The sequence below is a fragment of the Lepisosteus oculatus genome, unplaced genomic scaffold (assembly GCF_040954835.1).
Source record: "Lepisosteus oculatus isolate fLepOcu1 unplaced genomic scaffold, fLepOcu1.hap2 HAP2_SCAFFOLD_137, whole genome shotgun sequence".
In the NCBI taxonomy this organism is placed as follows: Eukaryota; Metazoa; Chordata; class Actinopteri; order Semionotiformes; family Lepisosteidae; genus Lepisosteus; species Lepisosteus oculatus.
In genome coordinates this window covers 204,657-212,500 of record NW_027167686.1, presented here as the reverse complement: position 1 = coordinate 212,500, position 7,844 = coordinate 204,657, and the positions used below count along the sequence as shown (strand labels likewise).

Genomic DNA, 7,844 nt, shown 5'->3' with positions numbered 1-7,844 from the left:
GAGTGGGAATTTTCTCCTATCTGTCAATTCTGTTTTGTTTTGGAGACTCTTGGCTGCCTATGTTGTACAGTGCAGCGTGAAGGAAACATTTTCCAAAACTGTGTCAGCTCAAAAGTTGTAAGAAAACCTCTCCAGCTGCTTTAACTCTCTTCATTTTTGTCATTTAATGTGACACTCGACGTATAACTGGAGCCTCACATATGCAAATGGTGAGGCTCCAGTTCGACACCCAGTTCGACACCACTTTACAGTATATGACAAAAGCATGGCAGACTGTGCCGGACCGGCAGATAACTTCCGCTTATTTTTACCATATTAAACATTGGAAATCCTCCCACTTGTATTTGTGACACTTGATTTTGGCTCCACCTAAGACACTCTTAAATCTTCAAACACTTTTCTCTTCTCCCGCAACACTCTTGTCTGTCGGCACTATGTGGCAGCGTTGCATGACAACCCCTCTCACCACGGAAAGGAACCTAACAGCTTTGGTAAGAGAGGAGAAAAGGACCTGGCCAGTACGGGGCTCGAACCCGTGACCTTGGCGTTATTAGTACCACGCTCGAACCAACTGAGCTAACCGGCCTCACAACAGCGCTCCTCTCTGTGCTGCAAAAAATCGAACTCAGGGAATTTCTTTTGTCCTCCTTTGAATAGAAAGCCGTGTAATTCAGTGTACGGGCTTTCTCGTGCAGTTTCATGGTTCTTGTAACCCAAATCCTACACTGGCCTGAAGTGCCCCCCCATTTCACAGCATTTTTCAGCTGATTTCAAATGTACCTAAAGGAGAAGCATTATTGAAGACCATCAATTACCAAGAGCTTTTGTCAAAGGTTTTGGTGGTCATTTTGAATGACCACAGAGCGCTGTGACCTCGGTTTTACATCTCATCCAAAAGACAGCGCCCTTTTACAACACAGCATCTCCGTCACTATACTGGGGCATTGGGACCCACACAGACCTCAGGGTGAGCGCCCCACCGCCGGCACCATTAACACCGCTTCCAGCTGGAAGCTTTGTTTTTCCCTGTAGCTCACCCTCATCCGGGTACTGACCTGGCTCACACCTGCTTAGCTTCAGTGGGTTTTTTGAGTTGCGAGTTGCAAGGGGATGCAAGTGATGGAGCCGCTCGCAGCAAAAGCCACTGCATTGGCCAGGAATCGAACCCGAGCCTCCCACGTGGCAGGCGAGAATTCTACCACTGAACCACCAATGCTCGGTGCCTGGGCCTTCAAAAAAGACGCTTTTTTGGTGCTCTGTGCAAAACGCGTCGACATCTGCTTCCAGCTGCAAAATGCCATTCGCGGACGCTGAAGAACTTATTTCCAAGGCAGCGGGTACAAGCGATTGGGCGTTTTAAAACCACCAGGAACAGCAAAGAGGCGCGCTTCTTTGCTTGCGCCGAAACACACCGACTGGAGGCGGATAACGTAGTCGGCAGGATTCGAACCTGCGCGGGGAGACCCCAATGGATTTCTAGTCCATCGCCTTAACCACTCGGCCACGACTACAGCAAGCCCCACTGCCGCTGCGTTCTTGCTACAATCTTACCTGGATCGCGAGGCGCCGGCGGAAGCCTATTTCAAAGTCGTTCTCCGTTTCAAACAAACATTTCCAAAATACAAGCCTTGCAGACAGACACGCCTCAGAGGACTTAAGGGTGGCTTCATGTCGGAATGATAAAGTCTCCCCGTCCGGACATGAAAATTCCACTTTGTTACACACAAAAAAAGAATCAACAACAGAGAAATGCCCACAAGCATTTGAAAAGCCGCACCACGTCGCACTTGAAATAGCTCTTACATTAGTGGTAGACACAGGAATCGCCTTTTTATTTACGCTCTTACCAACGCGATGGAAAGCAAAACAAAGCAAAGCAGAGCAAAACAAAACGAACAAACGAAAACCTTGCGTATAACGCCGTTACGTGCCCAAGCGGTATTGTACATCATCCTAGCACTGCATCCCGGGGCGTACGGTATATGGGAACGAGCACACGCCACGAATCGTCTCGAATCACTCCCTACAGCTGTAAGGCGCCTTGAAGCGTGCACCCCCAACATTCTTCTTTGCGCATGTGTGAAAGGTAAACTCTTGAGCAGACTCTGAACCAGCTCTAAGGAAACTAATCCGATTAGACGTTACTTTGACTCATCTTTTTACGCTCAGTGCTGGATTGCTCAAACTCCAGCTAGGGTTAGGGTTAGCATTCCCACGCTACTTAGACACTTTGTTTACGCTCAGTGCTGGATTTTGGGAACTTCAGGATGAGTGGGAATTTTCTCCTATCTGTCAATTCTGTTTTGTTTTGGAGACTCTTGGCTGCCTATGTTGTACAGTGCAGCGTGAAGGAAACATTTTCCAAAACTGTGTCAGCTCAAAAGTTGTAAGAAAACCTCTCCAGCTGCTTTAACTCTCTTCATTTTTGTCATTTAATGTGACACTCGATGTATAACTGGAGCCTCACATATGCAAATGGTGAGGCTCCAGTTCGACACCCAGTTTGACACCACTTTACAGTATATGACAAAAGCATGGCAGACTGTGCCGGACCGGCAGATAACTTCCGCTTATTTTTACCATATTAAACATTGGAAATCCTCCCACTTGTATTTGTGACACTTGATTTTGGCTCCACCTAAGACACTCTTAAATCTTCAAACACTTTTCTCTTCTCCCGCAACACTCTTGTCTGTCGGCACTATGTGGCAGCGTTGCATGACAACCCCTCTCACCACGGAAAGGAACCTAACAGCTTTGGTAAGAGAGGAGAAAAGGACCTGGCCAGTACGGGGCTCGAACCCGTGACCTTGGCGTCATTAGCACCACGCTCGAACCAACTGAGCTAACCGGCCTCACAACAGGGCTCCTCTCTGTGCTGCAAAAAATCGAACTCAGGGAATTTCTTTTGTCCTCCTTTGAATAGAAAGCCGTGTAATTCAGTGTACGGGCTTTCTCGTGCAGTTTCATGGTTCTTGTAACCCAAATCCTACACTGGCCTGAAGTGCCCCCCCATTTCACAGCATTTTTCAGCTGATTTAAAATGTACCTAAAGGAGAAGCATTATTGAAGACCATCAATTACCAAGAGCTTTTGTCAAAGGTTTTGGTGGTCATTTTGAATGACCACAGAGCGCTGTGACCTCGGTTTTACATCTCATCCAAAAGACAGCGCCCTTTTACAACACAGCATCTCCGTCACTATACTGGGGCATTGGGACCCGCACAGACCTCAGGGTGAGCGCCCCACCGCCGGCACCATTAACACCGCTTCCAGCTGGAAGCTTTGTTTTTCCCTGTAGCTCACCCTCATCCGGGTACTGACCTGGCTCACACCTGCTTAGCTTCAGTGGGTTTTTTGAGTTGCGAGTTGCAAGGGGATGCAAGTGATGGAGCCGCTCGCTGCAAAAGCCACTGCATTGGCCGGGAATCGAACCCGAGCCTCCCGCGTGGCAGGCGAGAATTCTACCACTGAACCACCAATGCTCAGTGCCTGGGCCTTCAAAAAAGACGCTTTTTTGGTGCTCTGTGCAAAACGCGTCGACATCTGCTTCCAGCTGCAAAATGCCATTCGCGGACGCTGAAGAACTTATTTCCAAGGCAGCGGGTACAAGCGATTGGGCGTTTTAAAACCACCAGGAACAGCAAAGAGGCGCGCTTCTTTGCTTGCGCCGAAACACACCGACTGGAGGCGGATAACGTAGTCGGCAGGATTCGAACCTGCGCGGGGAGACCCCAATGGATTTCTAGTCCATCGCCTTAACCACTCGGCCACGACTACAGCAAGCCCCACTGCCGCTGCGTTCTTGCTACAATCTTACCTGGATCGCGAGGCGCCGGCGGAAGCCTATTTCAAAGTCGTTCTCCGTTTCAAACAAACATTTCCAAAATACAAGCCTTGCAGACAGACACGCCTCAGAGGATTTAAGGGTGGCTTCATGTCGGAATGATAAAGTCTCCCCGTCCGGACATGAAAATGCCACTTTGTTACACACAAAAAAAGAATCAACAACAGAGAAATGCCCACAAGCATTTGAAAAGCCGCACCACGTCGCACTTGAAATAGCTCTTACATTAGTGGTAGACGCAGGAATCGCCTTTTTATTTACGCTCTTACCAACGCGATGGAAAGCAAAACAAAGCAAAGCAGAGCAAAACAAAACGAACAAACGAAAACCTTGTGTATAACGCCGTTACGTGCCCAAGCGGTATTGTACATCATCCTAGCACTGCACCCCGGGGCGTACGGTATATGGGAACGAGCACACGCCACGAATCGTCTCGAATCACTCCCTACAGCTGTAAGGCGCCTTGAAGCGTGCACCCCCAACATTCTTCTTTGCGCATGTGTGAAAGGTAAACTCTTGAGCAGACTCTGAACCAGCTCTAAGGAAACTAATCCGATTAGACGTTACTTTGACTCATCTTTTTACGCTCAGTGCTGGATTGCTCAAACTCCAGCTAGGGTTAGGGTTAGCATTCCCACGCTACTTAGACACTTTGTTTACGCTCAGTGCTGGATTTTGGGAACTTCAGGACGAGTGGGAATTTTCTCCTATCTGTCAATTCTGTTTTGTTTTGGAGACTCTTGGCTGCCTATGTTGTACAGTGCAGCGTGAAGGAAACATTTTCCAAAACTGTGTCAGCTCAAAAGTTGTAAGAAAACCTCTCCAGCTGCTTTAACTCTCTTCATTTTTGTCATTTAATGTGACACTCAATGTATAACTGGAGCCTCACATATGCAAATGGTGAGGCTCCAGTTCGACACCCAGTTCGACACCACTTTACAGTATATGACAAAAGCATGGCAGACTGTGCCGGACCGGCAGATAACTTCCGCTTATTTTTACCATATTAAACATTGGAAATCCTCCCACTTGTATTTGTGACACTTGATTTTGGCTCCACCTAAGACACTCTTAAATCTTCAAACACTTTTCTCTTCTCCCGCAACACTCTTGTCTGTCTGCACTATGTGGCAGCGTTGCATGACAACCCCTCTCACCACGGAAAGGAACCTAACAGCTTTGGTAAGAGAGGAGAAAAGGACCTGGCCAGTACGGGGCTCGAACCCGTGACCTTGGCGTCATTAGCACCACGCTCGAACCAACTGAGCTAACCGGCCTCACAACAGCGCTCCTCTCTGTGCTGCAAAAAATCGAACTCAGGGAATTTCTTTTGTCCTCCTTTGAATAGAAAGCCGTGTAATTCAGTGTACGGGCTTTCTCGTGCAGTTTCATGGTTCTTGTAACCCAAATCCTACACTGGCCTGAAGTGCCCCCCCATTTCACAGCATTTTTCAGCTGATTTAAAATGTACCTAAAGGAGAAGCATTATTGAAGACCATCAATTACCAAGAGCTTTTGTCAAAGGTTTTGGTGGTCATTTTGAATGACCACAGAGCGCTGTGACCTCGGTTTTACATCTCATCCAAAAGACAGCGCCCTTTTACAACACAGCATCTCCGTCACTATACTGGGGCATTGGGACCCGCACAGACCTCAGGGTGAGCGCCCCACCGCCGGCACCATTAACACCGCTTCCAGCTGGAAGCTTTGTTTTCCCCTGTAGCTCACCCTCATCCGGGTACTGACCTGGCTCACACCTGCTTAGCTTCAGTGGGTTTTTTGAGTTGTGAGTTGCAAGGGGATGCAAGTGATGGAGCTGCTCGCTGCAAAAGCCACTGCATTGGCCGGGAATCGGACCCGAGCCTCCCGCGTGGCAGGCGAGAATTCTACCACTGAACCACCAATGCTCAGTGCCTGGGCCTTCAAAAAAGACGCTTTTTTGGTGCTCTGTGCAAAACGCGTCGACATCTGCTTCCAGCTGCAAAATGCCATTCGCGGACGCTGAAGAACTTATTTCCAAGGCAGCGGGTACAAGCGATTGGGCGTTTTAAAACCACCAGCAACAGCAAAGAGGCACGCTTCTTTGCTTGCGCCGAAACACACCGACTGGAGGCGGATAACGTAGTCGGCAGGATTCGAACCTGCACGGGGAGACCCCAATGGATTTCTAGTCCATCGCCTTAACCACTCGGCCACGACTACAGCAAGCCCCACTGCCGCTGCGTTCTTGCTACAATCTTACCTGGATCGCGAGGCGCCGGCGGAAGCCTATTTCAAAGTCGTTCTCCGTTTCAAAAAAACATTTCCAAAATACAAGCCTTGCAGACAGACACGCCTCAGAGGACTTAAGGGTGGCTTCATGTCGGAATGATAAAGTCTCCCCGTCCGGACATGAAAATGCCACTTTGTTACACACAAAAAAAGAATCAACAACAGAGAAATGCCCACAAGCATTTGAAAAGCCGCACCACGTCGCACTTGAAATAGCTCTTACATTAGTGGTAGACGCAGGAATCGCCTTTTTATTTACGCTCTTACCAACGCGATGGAAAGCAAAACAAAGCAAAGCAGAGCAAAACAAAACGAACAAACGAAAACCTTGCGTATAACGCCGTTATGTGCCCAAGCGGTATTGTACATCATCCTAGCACTGCAACCCGGGGCGTACGGTATATGGGAACGAGCACACGCCACGAATCGTCTCGAATCACTCCCTACAGCTGTAAGGCGCCTTGAAGCGTGCACCCCCAACATTCTTCTTTGCGCATGTGTGAAAGGTAAACTCTTGAGCAGACTCTGAACCAGCTCTAAGGAAACTAATCCGATTAGACGTTACTTTGACTCATCTTTTTACGCTCAGTGCTGGATTGCTCAAACTCCAGCTAGGGTTAGGGTTAGCATTCCCACGCTACTTAGACACTTTGTTTACGCTCAGTGCTGGATTTTGGGAACTTCAGGATGAGTGGGAATTTTCTCCTATCTGTCAATTCTGTTTTGTTTTGGAGACTCTTGGCTGCCTATGTTGTACAGTGCAGCGTGAAGGAAACATTTTCCAAAACTGTGTCAGCTCAAAAGTTGTAAGAAAACCTCTCCAGCTGCTTTAACTCTCTTCATTTTTGTCATTTAATGTGACACTCGATGTATAACTGGAGCCTCACATATGCAAATGGTGAGGCTCCAGCTCGACACCCAGTTTGACACCACTTTACAGTATATGACAAAAGCATGGCAGACTGTGCCGGACCGGCAGATAACTTCCGCTTATTTTTACCATATTAAACATCGGAAATCCTCCCACTTGTATTTGTGACACTTGATTTTGGCTCCACCTAAGACACTCTTAAATCTTCAAACACTTTTCTCTTCTCCCGCAACACTCTTGTCTGTCGGCACTATGTGGCAGCGTTGCATGACAACCCCTCACACCACGGAAAGGAACCTAACAGCTTTGGTAAGAGAGGAGGAAAGGACCTGGCCAGTACGGGGCTCGAACCCGTGACCTTGGCGTTATTAGCACCACGCTCGAATCAACTGAGCTAACCGGCCTCACAACAGTGCTCCTCTCTGTGCTGCAAAAAATCGAACTCATGGAATTTCTTTTGTCCTCCTTTGAATAGAAAGCCGTGTAATTCAGTGTACGGGCTTTCTCGTGCAGTTTCATGGTTCTTGTAACCCAAATCCTACACTGGCCTGAAGTGCCCCCCCATTTCACAGCATTTTTCAGCTGATTTAAAATGTACCTAAAGGAGAAGCATTATTGAAGACCATCAATTACCAAGAGCTTTTGTCAAAGGTTTTGGTGGTCATTTTGAATGACCACAGAGCGCTGTGACCTCGGTTTTACATCTCATCCAAAAGACAGCGCCCTTTTACAACACAGCATCTCCGTCACTATACTGGGGCATTGGGACCCGCACAGACCTCAGGGTGAGCGCCCCACTGCTGGCACCATTAACACCGCTTCCAGCTGGAAGCTTTGTTTTTCCCTGTAGCTCAC

The 7,844-nt window shown here is 48.2% G+C and overlaps 7 non-coding genes across 7 annotated transcripts; all 7 read right to left on the bottom strand.

The window, feature by feature from the left end:
• Positions 1-512: 512 nt before the first annotated feature.
• Positions 513-586, bottom strand: trnai-aau (transfer RNA isoleucine (anticodon AAU)). Its single transcript has one exon. It is a non-coding gene; the product is annotated as a tRNA-Ile (tRNA).
• An 843-nt stretch (positions 587-1,429) lies between these two features.
• On the bottom strand, positions 1,430-1,511 carry trnas-aga (transfer RNA serine (anticodon AGA)). Its single transcript has one exon. It is a non-coding gene; the product is annotated as a tRNA-Ser (tRNA).
• Positions 1,512-2,781: 1,270 nt separating this feature from the next.
• Positions 2,782-2,855, bottom strand: trnai-aau (transfer RNA isoleucine (anticodon AAU)). The gene has a single exon. It is a non-coding gene; the product is annotated as a tRNA-Ile (tRNA).
• Positions 2,856-3,414: 559 nt separating this feature from the next.
• Positions 3,415-3,485, bottom strand: trnag-gcc (transfer RNA glycine (anticodon GCC)). The gene has a single exon. It is a non-coding gene; the product is annotated as a tRNA-Gly (tRNA).
• Positions 3,486-3,698: 213 nt separating this feature from the next.
• trnas-aga (transfer RNA serine (anticodon AGA)) lies at positions 3,699-3,780 on the bottom strand. Its single transcript has one exon. It is a non-coding gene; the product is annotated as a tRNA-Ser (tRNA).
• Positions 3,781-5,050: 1,270 nt separating this feature from the next.
• trnai-aau (transfer RNA isoleucine (anticodon AAU)) lies at positions 5,051-5,124 on the bottom strand. Its single transcript has one exon. It is a non-coding gene; the product is annotated as a tRNA-Ile (tRNA).
• Positions 5,125-5,967: 843 nt separating this feature from the next.
• trnas-aga (transfer RNA serine (anticodon AGA)) lies at positions 5,968-6,049 on the bottom strand. Its single transcript has one exon. It is a non-coding gene; the product is annotated as a tRNA-Ser (tRNA).
• Between the last annotated feature and the right edge of the window lie 1,795 nt (positions 6,050-7,844).